We start from the raw sequence: 25,464 nt of genomic DNA, 5'->3' as shown, positions 1-25,464 counted from the left end.
TCCATGCTTACTGCAAGGGCACTGGCACAGGAAACAGTATAGCAACACTCCTCAATGCTGTCAGTGGAACACCGTCCATTGTGGTCTTTTTGGATTTGGAAAAGGCGTTTGAGCTGGCCAGTCCACTTGTGATATTAGACACCCTTGCTCGCAAGGGCGTAAAAGGCAAGCTGCTTTCTTGGATTGCTGACTATCTCAGTCACCGGTCTGCGAAAGTACGCTTTCAAGGTCACATATCAGAGGCCAGAATGTTGGAGAATGGCACTCCACAGGGGGGGGGGGTGTTCTCAGCCCCACTCTGTTCAATGTGCTCGTCTCCAACATTCTGGAACTACCTCTACCACAGGGGTGCAAGGCCATCTGCTATGCAGATGACATTACGCTCTCAATTACTGGGAAACGGCAGTGCTTCAACAGGGCCCAACGCTGTTTAAGCACTGTGGCGACGGAATGTAGCAGGTTGGGGTTAAAGATCTCCCCTACAAAGTCGAAAGCTATGGCACTGAGACTCAGGATAGAGGGGAAGCACCTCACCATCCAGGACCTTAGGCTGGACTGGGTTCACCAGTATCAGTACCTGGGGGTCTGGATTGATGAGAGGCTCACCTTTCAGAGGGAACTTACCTATCTCAAGGAGAGACTGAAGGCAAGAACCACAGTTATGAAAGCAATGACGGGGAAGGCACTCGGTGCCACGCATCGGGTCCTTCGCACATTCTATGTGCACGCAGTCCGCAGTCTGGTGGACTACGCTGCCCCAGCTCTCATAAATGTGGCGACTGCCAAGCTTGAAGACCTGGAGCCTTGCCAAAATGCCGCAGCAAGGATTATCCTAGGAGCTCAACCTTGGACTAAGATCGTTAACCTCCGAATGGAGGCTTCGTTGCCTTCATTAACATCACGGGTCAGAAGGCTGGAGGTTGACTTTCTTGCCAAGTTGATCCAGAGCCCCAGGATAACTGAGCTGAGTCAGACCCTTGTGACAGCTCTGGGACGGTTGGGTACTTTTATCCATTCCGATACCTAGCTGGCACAGGCGGCAGGGATCCTGGACTCCTTCAAGCTCACCAGCACTCTCCTTGAGAAAAGTAGGGACTCTCCACATCCAGAGTTCGAGCCCCCACCACCATGGCTGTCGATACCTGCAACTTTCGTTGTCACAAAGCTTCCAAATAAGAAGAAGTTATGTGACCAGGAGAGAGTACGAGCGCAGGCCCTACAAGGCGTCCGCGCACTGTCGAGACCTGGAACGGCGGTCTATTACACGGATGGTTCCGTAGACCCCAACAGGCCTCGCAGTGCGGGATCTGCTTTTGTGACGGATGGTTTGACCTACGGCAGGAGAGTATCTGATCATGCGTCCACTCTCCAAGCTGAGGCCATAGCGGTCCAAGGAGCGTTAGAGCATGCTCTAATATCTCGAGCTGGTCCTGTGGTGATCCACACGGATTCACAGTCCTTGCTAGGCAGTTTAGAATCGATACAGCCCAGCGACAATGTACGCCTACTGACCTCCATCCTAGCACTCCTGCTGAAGCTACATCAGCAAGGCAGGAGTGTTACGCTCAACTGGGTGCCAAGCCACGTAGGCGTCCCAGGAAATGAGCTAGCCGACGCCGCGGCTGAAGCGGCGCGCAAAAGACCCGAAATCGATGTTGTCGTCCCTCTCAGCAGAAATCAGTTGCGCCTACGCGCTCTGAATCAGGTACAACGGTTCCTTCAGCACAGACTGGAGGCAGAGGTGTCAGAGAGGGCGAGGTGGTACAGGGCAGTCACAGACTATGAGCCCCATGTACTTCCTCGCTCCACACCAAGAAAAGTGGAAACTCTGCTCTTCCGTCTGCGGCTGGAGGACCGTTGTTTCTGGGAAATAAAGACCAACTCCACTCCTGAAGAAAGAAGATGCAGTCACTGCCGCCACCCCGAAGCCACCCTGAACCACTACCTCAAGCATTGCCCCGCAACTGCTTTTCTGAGGAGAGGGCCTCCGACAACATCTGAGGGTCTTGTGCGTCGCCTATGCCGCCACCTTAGCGATTACGAACTGCGTCGGCTGGTGGAGTGTCAGTCCCCCCTTTAATTATTATATATACATGTCTCTGTTCGGAAGGGTGAATTCATAGCGATGTACATACGTATATTGCATACGTATGCACATCTAATGTATGTATGAGTGTGTGTGACCAAGGACACACACACTCATACATTGAATCACCCCCCCCCCTTTTATTTAAATATATATATGCTCATTGTCCGGAAGGGTGTATTCATGGTGATGTGCATACGCATATTGCATGCGTATGCACATCCAATGTATGTATGAGTGTGTGTGGCCAAGGTCACACACACTCATACATTGGATCACCTTCCTCCCCTTTTCTTACATTATATATACGAAGATGTCACCACCTACCATCAAATTTAGTTACATTAAGAAGGGTGCATTCACGGAGATGTGCATGCGCATTCTTATGCGTGTGCACATCTTGTGAATGTATGAGTGTGTGTGGCTGGGCCCACACACACTCGTATGTACAATCACCCACCAAACGGGCTCACACTCAAAGCCCGTGGGAGCTCTCCCAAATTAAACACACACACACACGCATTCCCGAGCATTCCCTGACAATCACTGTACGTTCGTAGAGCAAGGACCCAACATGGCGCAGTGAGTTCTCAAGTACCTACGATTGCTCAAGATGCCCCCACCTCGCCGGTCACCACGCTCGACGCCTTGGACCATCACCGAACAGCAGCAGGCCAACATGACGGCCCTTGGCGCCCACAGCAACACATTACCGACATCTCGGGTACCCCCCTCGGCTACTCCTGAGAAATGTGACCTGGAAATGACGCCGGCAGCCTTCAGGTCTTGGAGACGGTCAATGGAATGCTGGCTCCTTCTATGTAAATGGCCACAACAGGATGCGGTCCACCACATCAGGCTCCTCTGTACTCCATTACTGCAGCGCGCGATAGACGCCAGGTTCACCCTCGCCGAGTGGGACGCCCTAACACAACAGGAGTCGTTAGATGCCATAGGTAAGTTAGTGCTCCGCTCCTCGAACAAAGCGGTACAGTGGGCCGAGTTCTTTAATATTGCCCAGGGGCAGGACGAGTGCGTCAGTGACTATTTCATAAGGGGTGCTCAGAAAGCTAACGACTGTGCGTTTCAGTGTCCCCAGTGCAATTGCAACCTCTCAGAGTACCTGCTCCTGAAAAAGCTTACGGTAGGACTGCGTGACACGGTGTTAAAACAGCAGGTGTACCAAGTGTGCGATTCTACAGACAGCGTTGACGCCCTTAGGGCTATGTGTTCCGCGTACGAGGCGGCTCGCCGGCACGCCATGGACGAGAGCCCATGGCGGGAAGCCGGTCGTGCGGCTGGCACCGCACAGGTCATCGAAAACGAGAACTGCCCGCCTGACGTTGCGGCCACCACGGATGGCAAGGCGCAGCCCTCGCGTACCTGCTGGAACTGCGGTACCACACACGCCCTGGACAAGGATTCTTGCCCGGCCAGGGAAGCTTACTGCATCGGATGCAAGAAACGGGGCCACTTCAAGAGGTGCTGCAGGAGCTCGAAGCGCCCCAACAACGCCACGCCTGCCAACGTCATATCAGGCTCCGTGACAATAGCAGGCACACAGGTAACCCGCCAACCCACCGTGGAGGTAACAGTTACGCATGGAGGGGGAGCCAGGCACCGCACCGCGGCCATCGCAGACACCGGCGCCCAGGTGTGCGTCGCCGGGGAGGCTCTGCTGTCCAGGCTCCGCATTAGACCCGCGCAGCTGCGGGGGAAGGCGGCCTTGCGGGACGTGGCAGACCTGCCACTACAATGCCTCGGATCGTGCCGGTGCACCATATCCTTAGGCGGCCTTGCAGCAGAGCAAGACGTATACATCATACCCTCTGCCAAGTCGCTGTTCCTGTCGCTCAGCGCGTGCCAGGAGCTGGGATTAGTGCCCGCCAGCTTCCCCCACCACTCCCGGCCGGCGGTGCGGACGCTGACGGCAGAAAGTACAGCTCCTGAGTTCGGTCAGCCACCTATGAGACCTGAGACAATGCCATTCCCGCCACATGAGGAGCAGACGAAACGGCTGGAGGAGTGGCTGCTACAACACTTCTCGGCCACAACCTTCAATACCACCAGGAATCCTCTACCGGTGATGGAGGGCGTGCCTCACCACATCCACCTGGCACCCAACGCCATCCCCCACGCCTGCCACAGACCGGCGTCGGTGCCGAGGCACTGGGAGGACGAAGTGAAGGCCCAGCTAGAAGAAGACATCAAGCGGGGCGTCATCGAGCCCGTCCCGGCAGGGGAGCCCACGGAGTGGTGCGCCCGCATGGTGGTGGTACCCAAGAAGTCTGGCCAACCTCGGCGCACTGTGGACTATCAGCGCCTCAACGCCGCGTGCCGAAGGGAGACGCACCACACCCCCGCCCCCTTTGACATGGTCTCTGGAGTCCCCAAGCACTCCTTCAAGACAGTAGCAGACGCCTATTGGGGGTACCACCAGGTTGAACTGGACAAGGAAAGCCGCCGTCTCACCACCTTCATCACCCCATGGGGAAGGTTCAGGTACTGCCGTACTCCCATGGGCCACTGCTCCGCCGGCGACCCGTACACCAAGCGTTTTGACGATGCCATTCAGGGCATTACGAGAAAATACAAGTGTGTCGACGACACCCTCCTCTACGACAGCAGCATCGAGGAGGCTTTCTGGCACACTTACGAATTCCTGTCGACATGTGCAGCCAAGGGGATTACGCTGAAGCCGGAGAAATTTCAGTTCGCTCGGAGGGAAGTCGATTTCGTGGGCTTCCGTCTGAGCCGGGACGAATATAAACCCACGGATGAACGCCTTGCGGCCATCAAGAACTTCAGCATGCCGGACAAGCCCTCCATCTCGGACATCAGGTCGTGGTACGGGTTCGTGAACCAGCTCGCCCCCTTCCTCACCACGGCCCCAATCATGAACGACTTTAGAGAGCTCCTGAAAAAACCATGCGGCAGATCGGTATATTGGGACGAGCAACTGCAAGAAAAGTTTCGTCGAGCCCAGGACACCATATGCCAGCTGGCCAAGGACGGCCTGGCGTACTACGACAAGACACGCCCGACAGTAGCCATCACGGACTGGAGCAGGGAAGGTATCGGATTCGTCATCCTGCAGCAATACTGCCAGTGCTCATCCGCTGTTGCCCCCTTCTGCTGCAAGGCGGGCTGGCGCCTGGCCCTGTGCGGCAGCCGCCACCTCACTGCTGCTGAGGCTGGCTACGCCGCAGTAGAGGGAGAAGCTTTAGCCGTGGCGTGGTGCCTCCAGAAAGCCAGGCTGTTCTTGCTGGGATGCCCGAACCTCACAATTGTCACCGACCATCGCCCCCTCACCAAGCTCTTGGGGGACAGAGCTCTGTCAGAGGTGGTCAACCCGCGACTCTTCCGGCTAAAGGAGCGAACGTTGCAGTACCGCTTCCAGGTCAAATACCTGCCCGGGAAGAGAAACGCCGCGGCGGACTTTCTATCCAGGTACCCAGCCCTCAGAAGCCCCCCATCGGACGTTGATGCGGACCTGGACGAGGACCTCGCCGAAGCAATCGCAGCTGCGGTGATTGCCACAGCAGGATACGAGGGTCACATCCTGGATGAGTCAGCGGTGAGAAAGCTCGCCGCCAACGACCCCGTGTATCAACTACTGCTGGCCAAAGTGCTAGCCGCGGACTGGCACCAACACAAATCACAAGAGGTGACCTGCCTGCGCCCATTCTATGGCGTAAGAGACAGGCTGGCAGTTATCCAGGACCTGGTGACGTACACATTCGAACAGGGGTGTGTACGCCTCGTGATCCCAGAGTCCCTCCGTCCACAGGTGGCTGCGAACTTACACGCCGGGCACCAGGGGCTCGACTCGATGCTGCGGAGGGCAAGGCAATGCGTATACTGGCCCGGAATGGAGGGAGACCTGCAGCACTACAGGGCATCCTGCACGTCATGCGAAACACACGCCCCCTCGCAGCCCGCGGAGACACTCGTCATCACACCGCCCCCAGAATACCCGTTCCAGTCTACAGTGGCAGACATGTTCCAGCACGAGGGAAACACTTACATGGCGTACGCCGACAGGCTCACTGGTTGGCTGGAGCTTACCCACTTCCCCTCCGGTGCCACATCGCAAAGAATCAAGACCCAATTGAGGCGTTACTTCACGCGATGGGGTGCCCCGGAACAACTGTCCACCGACGGAGGCACGAACCTGGCGAGCGAGGAAATGGCTGAATTCCTTAGGGACTGGGGCGTCACAGCACGCCTATCGTCAGCACAGTACCCCCAGTCGAACGGGCGAGCAGAGGCGGCAGTAAAATCAGCCAAGAGAATCATAAAAACCAACACGGGCGGCGGTGGGACATTGGACACCGATAAAGCCTCCCTCGCTTTGCTCCAGTACCTCAACACTCCACTGCGAACAATAAACAAGTCCCCCGCCCAACTTGCCGCCGGCAGACAGCTGCGCGACGGGGTGCCCACGGCCCGTTGGCACCTTAGGGTGGACAGGCACTGGGGCGGAACGCTTCGCCAGAGAGAGGTGCAGATGGGGGAGGCTGGTAACACCCTGATGGCCAACAGCACGCCCAGACACCTTCAACCCCTGGCCCCCGGTACCCGCGTGAGGGTTCAGAACCAGGCATCCAATGTGTGGGATCGCACGGGCATGGTAGTGGAGGCGCTCCCTCACAGGCAATACACCATCAGACTCGACGGGAGTGGCCGCATTAGCCTCAGGAACAGGAAACACCTTAGGCCTACTTCCGCGCGAGCACTACCAGAGGCACGGAACGAGGTAACCTTAACAACCGAGCCCCCATCAACTCCTTCTCCACCCCAGCAACGCCTGAGAAGACAAACGAAGCGCCCAGGTTGGCTAAATGACTATATCTAATGTAGTGTACGCCCATTGTAATGTATAACGGGCACTGTCCCGTTGCACTCACAGTTGTGACGAACTGTATTCTATTTTGTTTCTTTGTATGCCTGGCCACTTTCGTTTCCTTGTGCCTTGTGGCCTACTGTACGTGACATTCGTCAGCTCAATGTGTTCTTGTTAGCACACATTATCTTGGAGGGGGGATGTTGGGTGGGTACAATACGTTTTCCCTCAGCGCCACCTATATAAGGAGGCGTGCGGGCATTCCCGGGCATTCCCTGACAATCACTGTACGTTCGTAGAGCAAGGACCCAACAATCGGCAACAAACTTAATGATAGCTTACCGACAAAAATTCTGCTACCGGTAAAGCTTCGTTAACCGATAACTCGATAAGCTATACTATAACACTCAGAGAGCGGTAAGCACGTCTCGGCTCGGTGGTACTGAGTGACGGTGGTGACAGGCCCAGTCCCCCGCTAATTTTACCGGTTAAACTTTTATCATTAAGCAAGTATGTACCGCTAAGGTCTCGGTAATTTTTTATCATTAAAACCGTTTTTTTCGGCACTCTTTTTAATTTCTCAATAGAATTAATGTTATTTCTGTGATCAGCATACGAAACTATTGATTATGAAAGTTTCATAAAAAAAAATTTCCGCGTGTCGCCAAACGAAGACCCATATAATAAAAAAAAAATCCGCGTGTCGCCAAACGAAGACCCATATAATATATGGGTCTTCGTTTGGCGACACGCGGATTTTTTTTGTTTTTTATGAAACTTTCACAATTAATACAGTTTCGTATGCTGATCACAGAAATAATATTAATTCTATTGAGAAATTAAAAAAGTGCAGGAAAAAACGGTTTTAATGATAAAAAAAAAAAAATGACCGAGACCTTGGCGGATACTTGCTTAATGCTAAAAGTTTAACCTGTAAAATTAGCGGGGCACTGGGCCCGTCACTACCGTCACTCAGTACCACCAAGCCGAGACGTGCTTACCGCTCTCTGAATGTTATGATATAGCTTATCGAGTTATCGGTTAACGAAGCTTTAACGGTAGCAGAATGTTTGCCGGTAAGCTATCGTTAAGGTTGTTGGATAAAACCTGCAACTTTACCGGTAGCTGCCTACCACTACCACCTCCAAACATGAACCCATGCATGTAGACAGACGCGAACGAAAATGTATACACCACACCCACCCTCAGACACCCTCCATTCACTCACTCGCGCGGTAGATAGCATACTAGTAGCACCAATTAAAGTATGACCTTTTCCCTTTACAGTGACATAACAATTAAAACAATATGTAAAATAGAACCAGAGATATAGCTTATTAAAGGACAGAAACATTGATTTCGAAGCCGACTCGAACTTGTGACGTCACTACAACCTCACGAGTCTTTTACCGGTAAACTGTCGGTAATTTCGGTAACTATATTGTTCACTAGTGGTGGGCAGCTACCGGTAAAGTTGCCGGTTTTATCGGTAACAGCCTTAACGGTAGCTTACCGGCAACAATTCTGCTACCGTTAAAGCTCCGTTAACCGATAACTCGATAAGCTATACCATAACACTCAGGAGCGGTAAGCACGTATCGGCTTGGTGGTACTGAGTGACGGTACTGACGGTAGTGGTGGGCAGCTACCGGTAAAGTTACGGGTTAAATCGGTAACAACCTTGACGGTAGCTTACCGGCTAAAATTCTGCTACCGTTAAGGCTCCGTTAACCGATAACTCGATAAGCTATACCATAACACTCGGAGAGCGGTAAGCACGTCTCGGCTTGGTGGCACTAAGTGACGGTACTGACGGGCCCAGTGTCCCGCTAATTTTACAGGTTAAACTTTTACCATTAAGCAAGTATGTACCGCTAAGGTCTCTGTAATTTTTTTTACCATTAAAACCGTTTTTTCGGCACTTTTGTTAATCTCTCAATAGAATTAATGTTATTTCTGTGATCAGCATACGGAACTATATTAATTGTGAAAGTTTCATCGAAAAATCCCGCGTGTCGCCAAACGAAGACACACACACACACACACACACACACACACACACACACACACACACACACATTATATATATATATATATATATATATATATATATATGCTTAAGTGATGAAAATGCCAATATTTTCTGTTTCTAAATAAGAATATGAACTAATTTGTATGAAAAAATAATTGATGAAATAAATAAAAAAAAACATGCTGACAATGAAATCTAATATATCCTTGAGTATTCACCTTGGTCTTTGGATCACGTGCTGGGCTAATTTGTATGAAATAAGTATTAAAACAAGGGAGCATAAAAAACAGTTTTTAAGAAAACATTTATTACAAATTAGTCAGGTTAGGGTAGGTTAGTTTTTAGGAAAACATATACAAATTAGTCAAAGCTCATTATATGTGTATGTGTGCGTGTATTAACAAAACTCCCACTCCCACATATACCCTCCAAACATGAACCCATGCATGCAGACAGATGTGGACGAAAGTTTATAACCCACCCTCAGACACCCTCCATTCACTCACTCGCGCGGTAGATAGCATACTATAGTAGCACCAATTAAAAGCATGACTTTTTTCCCTTTACAATGACATAACAATAAAAATATGTAATATAGAACCAGAGATATAGCTTATTAAAGGACAAAAACATTGATTTTTCGAACACGACTCGAACTTGGGACGTCACTACTACCTCACGAGTCTTTTACCGGTAAACTGCCGATAATTTCGGTAACGCTATTGTTGTTCACCGGTAATTCCGGTATTGAAATTAGCGGTATTTGCCCAGCACTACACCACACCCACCCTCAGACACCCTCCATTCACTCACTCGCGCGGTAGATAGCATATTATAGTAGCACCAATTAAAGTACGACCTTTTCCCTTTACAATGACATAACAATAAAAACATTATGAATAGAACCAGAGATATAGCTTATTAAAGGACAAAAACATTGATTTTTGGAACTCGACTCGAACTTGTGACGTCACTACTACCAAGATCGAGAGAATACAAGGTCTACTCAACAGCTAACCAGTATTTAGGTCGTTTGCGCAGTGACGTCACTAGAAGTACCTGGCCGAGGGTTCGTTGAAATTCCGGCCTCAGTCCAGGTGTGACTGGAGTCGGGAACGTGTCCCCGTTTTCTTTTATAATATTTATGCGTAACTAAAATAATTATGCCGTCCCATTGTGCAGAAAAACACATGTGAAAGGGTCTGAAATAACTTACCATAGATTTCCAGAGGATGAATATGTGAGAAATAAGTGGATTATGTTTTGCAAACGAACAGAAAGATTTAATCCAGCCAATTCTTACATATGCAGTCGGCACTTTGAAGCAAATGCATTCCAGCTTAGCTTCCGTAGCCAGCGTCATTGCCCTATGATGTTTGTGGATAGAAATTGAATCTGATAGTTAAATATCGACATTTGAATTAAAACTTTGTGATTGTTTATATTAACCCATCAAAATATAATACAATAGTTACACAATAAAAGTTGTTGCACTCAAAATTCAGTCGTCAATCATGTAATATACATGGGTCGTTGTTACAAAAATTGAAATGTCAGTGTTTCATGTAAACAAATCGGAAATGTAATATTTACTTACCGTGTTTTATACTAAATTTGTACCTAATTTTGTTATTTCTTGGGATATTGACATTGGATGGAAATAAGAGTAATTAGTATTTAACAATGAAATAACGTAGTGTTAAAAAGTAATGATGAAAGGAAACGCCCATATTGGGTAACCGTACCACCGAAACAGGGATGTGTATCGTTTTTAAACAAGTGGCATGCTGTCATCTACATATCGATAATTCATGCCATATCCTTTAAGTTTGGCAATAGTTTTCTTCATAGTTAAAGATAATTGTTTGTGGTAAATGGATTCATAGACTTGGATATTTGTTTGCCCTCTACACAAAGATTAACCTTTAAATTTCTTTATTAAATATGTCAAAAATAAACCACAAGAATATTTTTCCAAAATGGAACCCCCATTTTAACGGTTGCAGAACATGAAATAGGTAAGTCTCCCAGAAACTCTGTGGTGCCTGTACGTTTTCTCTTTTACCTAACATTTTCACTTACGTTTTCACCATTTTTTCTGTGGCTCTACTTCTGATGACGTCACAACATGCGCGTGAGCAGACCTTGTATTCTCTCGATCTTGACTACTACCTCACGAGTCTTTTATCGGTAATTTCGGTAATTGTATTGTTCACCAATAATTTCGATATTGAAATTAGCGGTATTTGCCCAGCACTATTGTTCACCAATAATTTCGATATTGAAATTAGCTCGATCATACGCGGCAGCGCCGAGTACGGCTTGCGCGTTGCCGATATGTCGGCCCAACATATCGTACATATCCTACATCTCCCCCCAAGATAATACATGTACATGGTATTCATAATATATGGATAGTGTAGTATCTGACTGCAGGAACAAACTCACGAATATAAACATAAAGGAACGTAAATTTAATCACGTTATCTTACAGGGTATAAGATGAACCAAGGGAAAAACACTAGTTGTAAAAAATGCATACGTAAATACAAACACATGTACGCTTACACACACGAATACACACATATGTGTATACAAACACAGGTATACACGCATATATCTAATGTGAGGGTGTGGTAATAAAATCTGCCATCCATGCCAGTTGTTTGACACGACGCCGTGGGCGATCCAACGTCTCTTGTTGTGTGTCGAGTCGAGGTGTTGGTGGAGAAAGAGAGCTCGGATTTGTCCGTGTTGTGAGTTGAGATGAGCCTCTTACGGCTCGCAGATGCCTGCGGTTGCGCAGAGTCAATCGTCCACTTCCCTCGAGTTTGACTGTATATTGACGATGCGGCAGTATTTCACTGACCACGCCTCGTCTGTCCCACAGCTTCGTGAACTGGTCTTGCACAAACACCCCCCCCCCCCCGAGGCCATGTACTTTGATGTAGTGGGGGGGCTTTCGTGTAGTAAGGACGGGCTGAGCTGTGCCAGCCAGGTGCAACCATACTGGAGAGGTCAGCCCCGAGCTACCAGACGAAAACTGAGCCTTTTTTTTTTTTTTTTTTTTTGGGGGGGGGGAGGGGGGGAAGGTAGTGAATAGATAGGGGGTCCCTCACCCTTTTCCTTTGTGAACTCCCCTATCCCTATCCTTCATATTTGCTACCCTACTCTCCTTTTTCACCATCTTTCTCTAATACTTGTTAAGGAAGGTTCTGGTATCTTGGTGCCTCCCAAGCTACATGTCTGAACCCAGTCAAGTGGGGATGTATACCGTGAGGTCACTACTCCCTGCTAGGGCCGAAAGCTCACCGACTGGGGAATGCATGTTTGCGAGGCAGGTACTAAGCTACCGACTTCCTTTCTCCCTATCCAGTACACATGCAGAGTGACTACGCCGGACCCATCCTAAATGGGACAAAACAAAAGAGGACAAACCCCGGATTGACAAAGTCTCTAACTCACCTCCGAGACCCTGCATGTGTAAATAGTCGTTTCTGGAACTTCTCGACTCTGCAGAGACTTTTCATTTATTACTTGAGGCACCAGGCAACTGCAGTATCTTCTATGCATTAATCTTTCTTAATATATGGTTTGGCCTCATAAATATACACGATCATGGCGACTGTTCAAACTGAATATTCTAAACCCCCACCACTACCTAATCCTCCTCCTAAACCCCCCCGATCCCTCTCCTAATATTGCCAATCCTAATGTTGATGCTATTGACTCAGCAAAAATGAAAACCCCAGTTGTTGTTGTTGTTGTCGTTCCCTAGACTGTCTGTCCGAGCAGTCCCGTCTCCCCAAGGAAGGCCACAGCCGAAACTGGGTTTTCCCACAAATCCTTTATAGAGTGTATGTTGTGTTGTTTGCGTGCATGATTGTGTATAATGCAGTCTTCCATTATGTGTTGTATGGTATGGGGTGAAGTGTTACATCCTGGGCAGCTGTTCACAACACGGTCGTCCAGCCTCTTCTGGTAGCTTAGAAGTGCTGGGTGGTGACCGCATCGCAGTCTGGCCAAGTGGACTCTGTCCTTTCGTGGGAGAGAGGATTCAGAAGGGTGGATATCAGGGGGTCTGGCATGCAGCAGTGTGTTGTCTTTCAGTGTGTTAATGGAGCGGTGAGTGATATGATTATGAATATGTTTCCGGAGGCTGGTATTTGGTGGTTGTGGAGGAAGAGAAGAGAGTATCTGTGCGTAATAAAGGTCTTTGGGTGTAGTTTTAATGTTTCTTGGTGTGTGTGGGTGTTCTGCTATGTAGTGTAGCGGGTGTGATGTGTTTGTGGTGGCTGCAGCAAGTGTTTGTGTGCCTCTCATGTCGAGGTGGTCCTTGACTTTGAGGACTTTTGTTTCATGGTGTAAATGGTCTGTAGGTGATGTATTTGTGCAGCCTGTAATTGTTTTTAGGGCTTTGTTTTGTATGATTTGAAGGGTGTTGTGGTGTGTCTCACTGAGATTAGGAGCCCATGCAGGACTCGCATAATTCAACACTGAGCGTATGCATTGTTTGTATATTGTTATATTAGTTTCTTTGTTTTGTCCAAATGTTGTTCCAGTGATTGACTTAAGTGCGTTAAGTCTAGGTGTGCATTTGTTTTTTATGTTTGTGAGGTGCTGTTTGAAAGACATGGATGTATCGTATGTTACACCAAGAATTTTCGGTGTGTTTGTGTGTGGTATTAGAGTGTTGTTGATGTAGAGATGAGGTATGTATTTGTGTTCTTTTGTCCAGTTGGTGAGAAGTGTTGCTGTAGATTTGGTTGGAGCTATTTTGAGTCTGTTTGTGATGAACCATGTGTTGAGTGTGTCAAGGTAAGGCTGGATTATTTCTGCAGCTTTGTCTGTGTTACGATGTGAGCATGTGATTGTTATGTCGTCTGCGTAGGAAGAGATTTGTATTTCTGAGGTGTCTGGCGTGGGTAAGTCATGCATGTATAGATTAAATAATGTGGGGGATAGAACTGAGCCCTGTGGTACTCCGTTCTTAATGTTTCTGATGTGCGATGATTGGCCATTATATGACACATGAGCATTCCTGCCTGCCAGATAATTGGCCAGCCATCTTTTGGTGTTATTGTGCATGTCTGTGTTATATATTTTATTTGTTAGGTTGTGGCGGGGGATAGCATCAAAAGCTTTACTAATGTCCAATGTTATAAGAAGTGTTCTGTGGTGGGGCCTATCTGAATTGATGCCATCTAAAATTCTTTGTGTGAGGTTTGTCAGAAGAGTGTTTGTGGAGTGTAGTGGCCTAAAACCGTGTTGTGAGTCAGCAAGGGGAATATATGGTGTGACAAGTTTAAGTATTAGGCGTTCAATGACTTTAGAGGGGGTGCAGAGAAGTGTGATTGGGCGGTGCGATGTTGGGATTGTTGGGTCTTTGTTCGGTTTTGGAATGGTGATTATTTTACCATGCTTCCAGATGTCGGGTATAGTGTTGTGTGAATAGCTGTAGTTTGCAATGTTTGTGAGTGCGTGTATACCTTGTGGTCCAATGTGTTTTAGGTGGATGTTGCTTATGTTATCAGGGCCACAGGCAGATGAGTGCTTGAGATTATGCATTATGAGTTTTGTCTGACTGTCTATGAAGGGTGTATAGTCTGAGTCTGTGGGGAAGTCTTTCTTACGTCGAATGGTGCGTCGGTCGTCAGGGTGAGATGTAAGATGGCTCGTCTGTGCAAAATGACGTATGAGTGTGTTTGCTTGTTGTCTGTTTGAGGGTAGATTATCTGTTGTTGTGATTATTGCTGCGTGAGAGCGTGTAGTGTTAGTGTTGGATAGTGTGATGCTGTTGAGTGTTTTGTACAATTTGCTGGTGTTTGTTTTGTGATCAAGTGTATTGATAAAGTTTAGCCAATTTTGTGTTTTTTGTTCATGTATTTTATTGGCAATCACAGTGTTTAGTGTTTGTATTTGGTCTGCTATGTTTTGAGGGATAGGTGTGGGGGTATCGTGTTTAAGTGTGTCACGTTGTCTGATGAGGCCTTGGATTTCTGGTGTGAAGTTGGGGTTGTGTGATTTTCTGTTGCCTCTAGGGATGTATCTCTTGTCTGCGTTTTGTATGATTGTATTAAAAGCGTGCACAGCATTGTTTATGTTTGTGATTGGTGTACTGTTAAGTGTTTCAAAATGTTGTTCTGTCTCTTCAGTAAAGGCTTCCCAGTTAGCTCTCTTGTAATTGGTGTAAGTGTGTCTGTGGCCAGCTGGGGTTAATACCGTCAATGTTGTGTTGTAATATGTTGATGTTGTGTGTTTTGTATGTGTTGTATGTTGCCGTTTGGGGTTGAGGTTGGGGTGGTAGTGGGGAAGGTGTAGGATCTGGGTCAGAGGGGGGGAAAGGAGAGATCGGGGACAAAGGAAGGGGAGTACTAATCGGGGGTAAGGGCAAAGGGAAATTGGGAGTGGGTAAGGGTGTTGGCTGTGGTTGGGGAGGTGGGATTGGGGTTACTGGAGGGCAGGTAGAACATGTCCAAGTGTTTGTGTATTGGTTTGTGTCAGCAAGTGTTGTACAAGTGAGGTGGGCCCAGTTTTTGCACATATTGCACTGAACTGAGCCCTTTGTCTGTCTGCTCGAAGTAATGGGTTTAGAGCATGTTGGGCATGTGTATTTTGTGGTGGGCCCAGGATTGCTCTCTACATCTCCGGCTAAAAGTAGAAGAGGGGTGATCGCCGGAAAATGACCCCTCAGTGCAGAAAAAACGTAACATTGTGTGTTGGAAAAAAAGGACTTGAAAAAGGACTTCGGTAAAATCAATCAATCAAATACTGCCCCTAATAGTCATAGAATCTTACGTTTAAAATATGTCTCTCTTGATAAGAGTTATACAGACTTGTATGAAAAGTTCTGTAAATTTGGACAAATTAAAGAGATCAGAGTTAAACTGACAACTTTAAAGCTTGGCTAGTCTGGATCTCATTTCTTTCTAATCAGGATGCAGCTGCTGCCTGCTTGGATTATAATAATTGCAACTTGTTGCTAGAGCGCCACCCAACCTGGATATATTTTATCCAGAAAAACCGGTAGAGGAAAGGAAGGAAAGTGTGCAGAGGCCTCCCAATCCAGCTAAGTGGCTTATTGTCACTCTGCAAAAGAACGTGCTAGCTTGTTCGAGTTTAGAAGATTCTTGCAGAGTCACCTTGGCTCTGGTAACTTGAATAACTCCCAGGTATCACGATTTGAGAGAAATTCCTTCTTAATTCATGTAAAATCTTATGAACAAGCTGCCATGGTGCTTAACTTGAAACAGAAATCCGACATTAAGGAAGTCAAACCCCACTATACCTTTAGTTATGCCAAGGGGGTAATTTTTTTTATAGAGATCTGTATGACTTTGATGAAGAAATTTTTAGAAATGTGCCCAACTAATGTTTGGAAGGTTGCTAAAATCCCTCGTTCTTCTATGATTATCCTAAGTTTTTGTAGTGAAGATCTACCTCATAATGTAGAGATAGAAAAAGAGATTGTTTATGTGAAGCAGTTTAAGCCCCGTCCCGTTCAGTGCTTTAACTGCTATGGTTTTGGCCATCCTTCCCGCAGATGTGCAAGGGACAAACTGTGTTTGATATGTGCTCAGCCTGAACACGGGGATTGTTCCCGCCCAACAGTTTGTATAAATTGTAAAGAAGAGCATGATGCCAGAGATAAGAACTGTGTAATTTATAAGAAGGAACAGGAAATACTACTAAAAGCTCATGGAGAACATATAAGTGTAGGACATGCTAAAAGACTATTAAGTAATTCCAAAAGATGCAGTGATGTTGTTAAAACAAATAGTAAAGTGGATCAGCCAACTGTAGAACCCAATAGAAATAAAAATGCCAATATGAATTCTGTTAACACTGAACCCAAGCCTCAGTGTAAAACTGTTACTATGAAACTTAATCGTCTTTCTTCTCAACTAGGAATTTCTAATACTTCTGAACCCTCCTCTGCGGAAGTTTCCCCACCCCTTGTTGAATGGGTGTCCCCTGCCCCATCTGGAGGGGCACCTAAGGTTTCTATTGTAGAAACCTCACAGGCTTCTTCTAATGAAGCCTCCTCTCAGGCAATCTCTCTTCCAGACCTGGGGGACTCCCCAGTAGAGGGATTGCTGACTAGTGTGCCTCACTCAGTAGAGGTGCACAGAAACAATGAGGATCAACCAAATGCTGAACCCAAGCCTCGGCGAGAAAGAGTCACTACTAGACCTAATCGTTCTTCTCCACAACTTGGAAATTGTAGTATTCCTCAACCCTCCTTTGCGGAGGTTCTCCCATACCCAGTTGAGGGAATGTCTCCTGCCCCACCTAGAGGGGCACCTAAAGTTCCCATTGCTGAAACCCCACAGGGTTCCTTTAAGAAAGCCTCCTCTCAATCAGTCAACCTTCCAAACTTGGGGGGCTCCCCAATAAAGGGATCACGGACTGATGTGCCTCACTCAGTTGAGGCGCACAGAAGCAAAGCTATGGAGTCTGAAGCTGTGCGCAGTAAAAGACTCCACAGTCCACCCTCATCTCCATCTTCCCCAAATCGTAATATGCAATCTAAGAAGGGAACTAATAACCCAGACTCTACATCGTCGGTCGGACCATTGTCAGAGAGGAGAATGCCACCCGCGAAAGCAAAGAAATTAGAAAAGAACCCATCTTGTAGACCCTCTCTCTCCCAGACTTCTCTTTTCAGACCAGTAGACCCCAAAAAGAAAAAGAAAACAGTATAATGTCCATAATACAATGTTTTAATTCTCATCGAGAGCAGGTTGGGATTCTCTTTAAAGAACATGATGTGTCTGCTATTTGTCTCCAAGAAACTATGCTTGGCGATTTATCCCCTAATGTTGGACTTAATTATAAATTTTACAGATCTCCTATGATTGGGGGCCGTGCCCATGGAGGTACTGGTATCATTGTTAAGAAATGTGTAAACCACAGAAGTGTCCACCTACATTCGGTGTTGCAGGCTTGTGCAGTACAAATCTTTACCACTAAATGTTTGAAAAGTTAAATGACTTACAATCTTTGGTCGACCAGCTCCCTGAGCCTTTTATTATAATGGGTGACTTTAACGCCAAGCATCCTCTATGGGGTGAATCAAGGTGTGACCTCTGGGGCAATATAATTGAAGAATTTATTGATAATAACGATGTCATTTTGATGAATGACTGTTCCAAAACTAGATTTGATGTCTTTCACAACTCAAGATCTGCTATAGACCTAACTATTTGTTCATCATCCTTAAGATTAGACTACAGTTGGTCAATAGATGAAGATCTACATGGTAGCGACCACTGGCCTATCCATATCAAATATTTAAAGAACACTCCTTCCTGTTGCTTACCTAAATGGAAGACAGGAGAGGCTAATTGGGAATTATTTAGGAGATCCACAGAGATTGATTATAAGACTAGTGATTTTTGTAGTGACTCTGCTGCATATAATTATCTGGTAGACATCATACTTTCTGGTGCTTTCTCTTCCATTCCTAGGACAGCTGGTAAACCTCTTTGCCCAGTAGTCCCCTGGTGGAACGATGAATGTGCTTTAAGCAGAAAGATTACAAGAACTTGCTATAAGAGATATCGGAGATATCCTTGTTTAGTCAATAAGATAACGTACAGAAGAGCTCGAGCAAAGCAGAAGAAAATCTTCAAAAAAGCAAGGAGGGAATCCTTCATTAAATATATTAGCGAATTGAAATACGACTCTTCCCCTACCTTAGTATGGAATAGGATTCGAAAATTACAAGGAAAGTTTACTCCATCTCCTTTACCCATTCTGAAGATGAATGACTCCTTTATATCAGATACAAGAGAAGTAGCAGAGGCTTTTGGGAAACGTTATGCTGATATTTCAAGTCCACTACATTATTCACACGATTTCAGAAGAATTAGAGCCAAGACCACGATTATTCCTCCTACCAATACGAACTCGGAGGCATATAATCTTCTTTTCACCTTGGATGAAATGGATCATGCTTTATCTTTATCCTCCCCAACCTCTCCTGGAGAGGATGACATTCTTTACTCCATGATTGCTCACTTAGCCATATCGTCGAAGAAATTCCTTTTAAATGTGCTGAACAAATTTTGGTCTTCAGGATCTTCTCCTAAATCTTGGAAGACTTCAATTATCATAGGAATCTTAAAGGCAGGAAAAGACTCTCATGACCCACAAAGTTACAGACCTATTGCTCTCACTAGCTGCATTTGTAAGATCTATGAAAGAATGGTTAATATGCGTTTAGTTTGGTTTTTGGAATCTAAAAATCTCCTATCTAACAGACAGTTTGGATTTAGAAGAAATAAGTGCACCCTGGACCCCTTACTTTTTATCACTCGTGAGATTGAGAATGCCTTTGCAATTCAGAACTCGAGCATCGGTGTGTTTTTTGACTTGAAAAATGCCTACGATACTACCTGGCGGGGAGGCATTCTGAAGCAAGTTGCAGAGTGGGGTATCGGGGGTAATATGTTCAATTGTTTAAAGGATTTCTTGTCTGACCGTTATCTAAAAGTCCGAGTGGGCTCTTCTTTCTCTTCTGCATATCTCCAAGAGGAAGGGATTCCCCAAGGAAGTGTTCCGAGTCCTACACTCTTCAGCATAGCCATTCATTATCCTTAAGATTAGACTACAGTTGGTCAATAGATGAAGATCTACATGGTAGCGACCACTGGCCTATCCATATCAAATATTTAAAGAACACTCTCCTCTTGCTTACCTAGATGGAAGACAGGAGAGGCTAATTGGGAATTATTTAGGAGATCCACAAAGATTAATCATAAGACTAGTGATTTTTGTAGTAACTCTGATGCATATGATTATCTGGTAGACATCATACTTTCTGGTGCTTTCTCTTTCATTCCTAGGACAGCTGGTAAACCTCTTTGCCCAGTAGTCCCCTGGTGGAACGATGAATGTGCTTTAAGCAGAAAGATTACAAGTGATATCCTTGTTTAGTCAATAAGATAACGTACAGAAGAGCTCGAGCAAAGCAGAAGAAAATCTTCAAGAAAGCAAGGAGGGAATCCTTCATTAAATATATTAGCGAATTGAAATATGACTCTTCCCCTACCTTAGTATGGAATAGGATTCGAAAATTACAAGGAAAGTTTACTCCATCTCCTTTACCCATTCTGAAGATAAATGACTCTTTTATATCAGATACAAGAGAAGTAGCAGAGGCTTTTGGAAGACATTATGCTGATATTTCAAGTCCACTACATTATTCACATGATTTCAGAAGAATTAGAGCCAAGACCACGATTATTCCTCCTACCAATACGAACTCGGAGGCATATAATCTTCTTTTCACCTTGGATGAAATGGATCATGCTTTATCTTTATCCTCCCCAAATCCTGGAGAGGTTGACATTCTTTATTCCATGGTTGCTCACTTATCCATATCGTCGAAGAAATTCCTTTTAAATATGCTGAACAAATTTTGGTCTTCTGGATCTTCTCCTAAATCTTGGAAGACTTCAATTATCATAGGAATCTTAAAGGCAGGAAAAGACTCTCATGACCCACAAAGTTACAGACCTATTGCTCTCACTAGCTGTATTTGTAAGATCTATGAAAGAATGTTTAATATGCGTTTAGTTTGGTTTTTGGAATCTAAACATCTCCTATCTAACAGACAGTTTGGATTTAGAAGAAATAAGTGCACTCTGGACCCCTTACTTTTTATCACTCGTGAGATTGAGAATGCCTTTGCAATTCAGAACTCGAGCATCGGTGTGTTTTTTGACTTGAAAAATGCCTACGATACTACCTGGCGGGGAGGCATTCTGAAGCAAGTTGCAGAGTGGGGTATCGGGGGTAATATGTTCAATTGTTTAAAGGATTTCTTTTCTGACCGTTATCTAAAAGTCCGAGTGGGCTCTTCTTTCTCTTCTGCATATCTCCAAGAGGAAGGGATTCCCCAAGGAAGTGTTCTGAGTCCTACACTCTTCAGCATAGCCATTAATAGTTTGTTAGAACAAGTTCCCGCAGGAGTTCATGGATTGGCTTATGCTGATGACTTCGCTATTGTGTGCAGCAAATCGTCAACATTAGAAACAGGGCAAAAGATTCAAGAGGCTATTAACTTAGGAACAGCATGGGCTAATAGCAGGGGCTTCAGATTCTCTGCTGAAAAAACAAAAACCATAAGGTTTTCCAGACTAAGACGCAAGGAAGAGATACCAACACTATTCTTAGAGGGTGTCATATTACCATATGAAGATGAAGTAAAATACTTGGGTCTGGTTTTGGACAAAAGGTTGACATTCACTCATCACAGACGAGGTTGTATACACTGTTAAACAGCGACTTAGTATACTAAAGGTAGTGTCTCGTTTCAACTAGGGAGCAGATCGTATAACTTTAATAAGGCTTTACCAAACATTGTGCCTTAGCAAAATGGATTATGGATGTCAAATGTATGAATCGGCATGTAAAACTTCATTAAAGAAGCTTGATATAGTCCACAATATGGCTTTGTGGATCTGTTCGGGAGCCTATAGAACATCTCCAGTGGATAGCTTGTAAGTGGACGCAGGAGTTCCTCCCCTGTATATTCGCAGGGAGGAATTAAGCCTTAGATATATATCTCGTGTCTTGACATCAAAACAGAATCCAAATTTCAAATATGTAAAGCAGCCGGTAGACAGAGCTCCAAGGAAAAGTACTCTGCCGAAACCTTTAGAAGTGAGATGTGAAGTTGGGACAGAAAAGGTAGGACTTGTTCCTAATACTATTGCTGAGATCACGCCTCCCAAATTCCCTCCTTGGAACCGATGCCCCACTGTAATATGTCCTCTTAAAAACAAGAAAAATAGAACTGATGTAGAGCTAAAAAGCGAATTTTTAGAACATTTATCAGTACATGCTGATTCAATTTTTATTTATACAGATGGATAAAAATCCCAAGATGGTGTTGGTTGTGCTGTTGTATCTGATAGCACAGTTTTAAAGAGAAAGTTGCCTCATTTTAGCTCTGTTTTTACTGCTGAACTGCTGGCAGTCAGCAACGCCCTCAAATGTGTTTTTAATTCTGTTCCATGTAATAAGAAGGTCGTTATTTTCACAGACTCGATGAGCATTGTATCCTCTCTAAATACATTATTACCTCGTCACTTTTTAATCCAAGAAATACAGGACTGGTTGATTCTCATTAACAACAGAAAGAAGATAAAAGTAAACTTTTGCTGGGTGCCGTCCCATGCTGGTATCACTGGAAATAAACAGGCCGATGCTGCAGCCAAAGCCGCCACTAGGCTTAACCATACAACAGACCAAAAGATCCCACATACAGACTTCAAAAAAGTAATTCATCGTTATACAATGGAAAAGTGGCAAGAACAATGGACAAGGCTGGACGGTAGTTACAAGTTAAAAGAGATTCACCCCTTGGTGAACCCTTGGAAGTGTCCTTTGGACAGAAGGTCAAATATTGTTCTAACAAGATTGAGAATTGGGCATTCCTACATTACCCATAATTTTTTTTATGGCAAGTGGAGCAGAAAGGCTGGCCCCCCAATGTCCCACTTGCCAAATAGTTTTTACAATAAAACACATTTTAATTCAGTGCCCTGCATTCTCTAATAAACGCAGGGCAAATTTTTTAACAAATTTATCTTTTAAAGAAATTTTAGGGGAGGAAGCTCATGTGAAGAATGTTGTAAAGTTTTTTAAAGTCATCGGTTTATTTTATGAAATTTAAGATTGTGTATGTGAGTGCTTGTGAGTGTATGTTGTTGTGATGTGTTTTTGTGAATGTTTATTGTTTTTACTGTTTTACTTGAATTTTTATCTATATGAGATAAATATGCGCTGAATGGCCTACCGGCTCCGGCGCTTGGCCTTCGAGCCAAAAATTTCATAAATTATCATCTACACGACTATCGTACTACATAATGTCGCTAGTTGCAAATTGTATGGTACCTGTATGCAGGGAAGTTGATTGGTTGCATGCAGCTAGCGGCCCAATCAACGTGTTGACTACATGTACAATGCACCATACCCAATACCACATCACCGCATGCATACGTACACTGTACATATGCAAACTCGCTCGAGGCCTAGGAGGGAAATTGTGAAATCCCATTTATAACCTCGTTCGCGTATTTATGAAAAAATATATATATAGAATAAAATGTTTGGTTAGTAATTGAAAGTAAATAAACTTAAGTATAAATATGAACATTTGATAATGATATATTTAGTTCATATATATGGATCTTTGGAGGGAGAAAAAAAAATTCCGTTAGCTAGCTTAGGTTTACGGTAGCTAGGTCTACGTTTGTACGTCACGTCCATGCCAAACTTTCGATGATCGTACATCATGGAGCGATTTCTAGTGAAGCGAGTGAAGATGAGTGAAGATGGTTTGCCCTCAGATTCAGTCTTTTCAGAATCGAGTGTTTTGACGGCAGGAACCACTTCTGGACCAGCAAAGCCTAATTCAAACTCTACGGGTAAGGGCCAAGGAAAACGAAAACGAGTAAAGCATGAATCTACTATACGCTCGTGGAACCTAGATTGGCTTGAAGTGGATCGGGGCAGTGATGGTACTCTAACGGTGTATTGCAAGGCTTGTCGTGCATTTCCACCCCCAACCACTGCCAGTGGAAACAGAGGCGCTGTTCCTGCCGATCAGTTTCATTTATCCCCCTCCCCCCAAAATTAAAGGCGGATTTGTTAAAAAAAAAAAAAAATCATGCACATGAGTAATGAGTTAGCCTTCCAATAGTTTGAAGGAAATCGAACATGCAAAAACATAGCTCTGAAAGCATAAAAAATGGCTCTGGTAATTAAAAAAAATGGCTCTGGTGAAATTTAAAAGAAAAAAAAAATGAAAAATTGCTCTGGAAAAAAAAAAAAAAAAAAAAATTCTCCTGGTGCCGTCCCATGTGGGCATCACTGGAAATGAACAGGCCGATGCTGCAGCCAAAGCCGCTACTAAGCTCAGCCATATAACAGACACAAAAATTCCACATACAGACTTCAAACAATTCATTGTTATGCAATGGAGAAGTGGCAAGAACAATGGACAAGGCTGGACGGTAGTTACAAGTTAAAAGAGATTCACCCCTCGGTGAACCCTTGGAAGTCTCATTCTTTGGACAGAAGATCAAGTATTGTTTTAACAAGGTTAAGAATTGGCCATTCCTATTACCCATAATTTTTTTATGACAAGTGGAGCAGAAAGGCTGGCCCCCCAATGCCCCACTTGCCAAGTTGTTTTTACAATTAAACACATTTTAATTCAGTGCCCTGCATACTCTAATAAGCGCAGGGCAAACTCTTTAGCAAATTTATCTTTTAAAGAAATTTTAGGGGAGGGAGCTCATGTGAAGAATGTTATAAAGTTTTTAGAAGACATCAATTTATTTTATGAAATTTAAAATTGTTTATATAATTGCTTGTGAGTGCATGTTGTTGTGATGTGTTTTTGAGAGTGCTTATTGTTTTTACTGTTTTACTTGAATTTTTATCTATCTATATAAGATGAATACGCGCTGAATGGCCTACCGGCTCCGGCGCTTGGCCTTTAAGCCAAAAATTTCATAAATCAATCAATCAGTCTTTTGCAAGAAAGACCAGGGGAAGCAGATTGATTGATGGATTTATGTCATAAATCATGGGTGATGTCACATTGAACTCTTCCATTAACTCTTCCATGATCTTATCCACAAATGTGGTATCTAACCAGTAAGCCTTAGAATGAATAAATTGAGTGATGTTATGGCTGCAAGATGGCTAACAATCAAGGTGCTCTTTTCAAAACAACACATGCCCTGCTACCTTTCATAAAAAGTGCTAAAAGGTTGAAAAAATTGTGGTGGTCTCCTTTGGTGCGGTTGAATGTTACTATTAAAGTGGGGGTGGGGTAGAAGGGTCATTTGATTGATTGTAGTGCATCTGTTTATATGACTAGGTCTGATCATCCTAGATGATATTCGTCTTCAGTTTTCTCTGAAGGTGATGTGTTCCAAGTCTCTAGGACAGAGGACTTCTATTTTGAATTTGCATGATGTACAGTTTGAGGATGATGGAGATCTTGGTTCCAGTTTGTACATTTGGCTGGGTTTGAGCAAGAGGTGGAGTGGCTAAGCAATGTACACATGCCTTAGCAGCGACATCATTGGCTTGTGTCCAAAGACCCTGCAATTCAAGCAGTGGTGTGGGCATATTCTAGGTAACCTAAAGTTGGGTAGGTTGATAGAAGGTATGACTGTAGTTTGTTCATCTTAGTTTTATTCATACTTTTCTAAACTGATATACTAATCAATTTTAATGGTTTTGCTGGTCAAGCATAAGTACACATGGGAGAGGGTGATGGATGGAAGGGTGGCAGATAGAGCGTTAATGGAATATATAGTGGTGACCAGGAGTATGGTAGGAAGAATTAAGGATGTACATGTTCTAAAGGGAGAGAGTGGGGGAATATCAGATCATTTTCTGGTGGAAGGGAAAATGAGAGTGGAGAATAGGTGGAGAAAGAGGAAAAGGGCAGAAGGTAGGGAGGTACTT

Source organism: Oratosquilla oratoria, chromosome 1, assembly GCF_046742065.1.
Source record: "Oratosquilla oratoria isolate Oo_2021 chromosome 1, ASM4674206v1, whole genome shotgun sequence".
Taxonomy (NCBI): domain Eukaryota; kingdom Metazoa; phylum Arthropoda; class Malacostraca; order Stomatopoda; family Squillidae; genus Oratosquilla; species Oratosquilla oratoria.
This window is presented reverse-complemented; position numbering follows the sequence as displayed.